The 2,536-nt window shown below is 27.1% G+C and overlaps 1 non-coding gene and 1 pseudogene across 1 annotated transcript in view; both read left to right on the top strand.

Moving 5' to 3' along the window:
• Positions 1–921: 921 nt before the first annotated feature.
• Positions 922–1,102, top strand: LOC129252314 (5.8S ribosomal RNA; annotated as a pseudogene).
• Positions 1,103–1,546: 444 nt separating this feature from the next.
• The window catches only part of LOC129252311 (large subunit ribosomal RNA), a 3,986-nt gene continuing 2,996 nt past the window's right edge, over positions 1,547–2,536 (top strand). Inside the window, exon 1 of the ribosomal RNA XR_008583369.1 lies at positions 1,547–2,536. This exon is cut by the window's right edge and continues 2,996 nt beyond it. This is a non-coding gene — a ribosomal RNA (large subunit ribosomal RNA).

Raw genomic sequence — 2,536 nt, 5'->3', positions numbered from 1 at the left:
ACAACGTGTATTTCCTAGACCGAGAGGTCCGGGTAAACCGCTGAACCACTTTCATGCTTGGGATTGTGAACTGAAACTGTTCACATGAACTTGGAATTCCCAGTAAGTGCGAGTTATTAACTCGCATTGATTAAGTCCCTGCCCTTTGTACACACCGGCCCGTCGCTACTACCGATTGAATTATTTAGTGAGGTCTCCGGACGTGATCACTGTGACGCCTCGTGTGTCACGGTTGTTTCGCAAAAGTTGACCGAACTTGATTATTTAGAGGAAGTAAAAGTCGTAACAAGGTTTCCGTAGGTGAACCTGCGGAAGGATCATTATTGTGTTCCATATCCGTAAGAAAAACAAACAAACAAACAAACAAACAAACAGACAAGCAAACAAACGAACAAAAAGAAAAAAAAAAAAAAAAAAAAAAAGAAAAAAAAAAAAAAATTTATATAATTATTTTGAATCCATAATTCTTTTTATTCTTTTTCATTCAATTTGTGATCCATCAATTATATCATATTAAATATAATATATGATGGTACATTTTGTAATGTTTTTTCTTATTTTTTTCTTTTAAAAACCTTTAAACATGAAAATAAAAAGTTGTACTTATTATTCATTTGATTGAATGATAAGTTAATTTGTTCACAATAACAAAAGTGGTATATATTTATTATATTATTATATATATACATAAAATGATTAAAAAAATACAAAATAATTGAATCATAATAAATACCACCACTGTATTATTGTTGAACTAAGACATTCGCAACTTAATAAAAATGTTTAGAGTTAAATATATTTGATATATATTATTGAAAGAAAATCAATTTATATATTATTAATATTATTTAATTTTACTCTTTCAATTAATATATGCAAAAAAAAATTGACATTTGTTATAAATAAAAATAAATAAAAAAATACTCTAAGCGGTGGATCACTTGGCTCATGGGTCGATGAAGAACGCAGCAAACTGTGCGTCATCGTGTGAACTGCAGGACACATGAACATCGACATTTTGAACGCATATCGCAGTCCATGCTGTTATGTACATTAAATTCAATTTTAAAGTACTGCTTGGACTACATATGGTTGAGGGTTGTAAGACTATGCTAAATAAGTTGCTTATTCTTTTATAAAAATAATTGAATTTAAGCAAATGTGTATATTATTGGATTTTAAATAATTCATAATATTAATAGCAAAAAAAATAAAGATATATAATGAATTTTATTTATTATATATTCTTTAAAAAAAAAATCCTCTCAAATAAAATGAAATGATGAAAATATTGAATCTAAGTATTCTTTACAAAAAATTTTCATATTATTTATATATATATATATAAAATAATAATTTATATATGTAATTAAAAGGAGGAATGTCTAGCATAAAAATTAAATTTTTTATTCTAGGATTGCCTCATTTTACATTATTATTATTTTTATATATTTACAATATATAAAAGGAGAAAAGAAAAATAGAGATGAAAAGATGATATAATTTTTTTATTAAATTGTGAGAAGATAAAAAAAGAATATTAAAACAACCTCAACTCATATGGGATTACCCCCTGAATTTAAGCATATTAATGAGGGGAGGAAAAGAAACTAACAAGGATTTTCTTAGTAGCGGCGAGCGAAAAGAAAATAGTTCAGCACTAAGTCACTTTGTCTATATGTCAAATGTGAGATGCAGTGTATGGAATATCTTAATATCTAGTATGAGAAATTAACGATTTAAGTCCTTCTTAAATGAGGCCATTTACCCATAGAGGGTGCCAGGCCCGTATAACGTTAATGATTACTAGAAAGATATTTCCAAAGAGTCGTGTTGCTTGATAGTGCAGCACTAAGTGGGTGGTAAACTCCATCTAAAACTAAATATAACCATGAGACCGATAGTAAACAAGTACCGTGAGGGAAAGTTGAAAAGAACTCTGAATAGAGAGTTAAATAGTACGTGAAACTGCTTAGAGGTTAAGCCCGATGAACCTGAATATCCATTATGAAAAATTCATCATTAAATAATTAAAAAAATAATGTGCATTTTTTTCATATAAGGACATTGTAATCTATTAACATAATAAAGTATTTATCAAAAGATCATTGGTGATATTAAGTTTATTTAAATTAATTTGCTTTTTAAGCATATTAACATAAAATAAATACTAATGATTTGATAAAGTGTTGATAGATTTTATTATATATAATGCTAAAATTCATTTTTTGAATTTTACAAAAAATTTAATATCTATGATATTAATATTTATTTGTATGCATTTATATGATTAACAATGCGAAAGATTCAGGATACCTTCGGGACCCGTCTTGAAACACGGACCAAGGAGTCTAACATATGTGCAAGTCATTGAGTTATATTAAACTTAATGGCATAATTAACTTAACTTAAATATAATGGGATTAATTTTTAGTCTATTTTTTAATAAATAGTCAATTAATTCAATCCCGGGGCGTTCCATATAGTTATGTATAATGATAATTTATTATTATTTATACCTCTAACTGGAGCGTAC

This window comes from Anastrepha obliqua, unplaced genomic scaffold (assembly GCF_027943255.1).
Source record: "Anastrepha obliqua isolate idAnaObli1 unplaced genomic scaffold, idAnaObli1_1.0 ptg000176l, whole genome shotgun sequence".
Taxonomy (NCBI): Eukaryota; Metazoa; Arthropoda; class Insecta; order Diptera; family Tephritidae; genus Anastrepha; species Anastrepha obliqua.
Note: the sequence above shows the minus strand (reverse complement) of the source record. Positions and strands in the feature narration are given on the sequence as shown.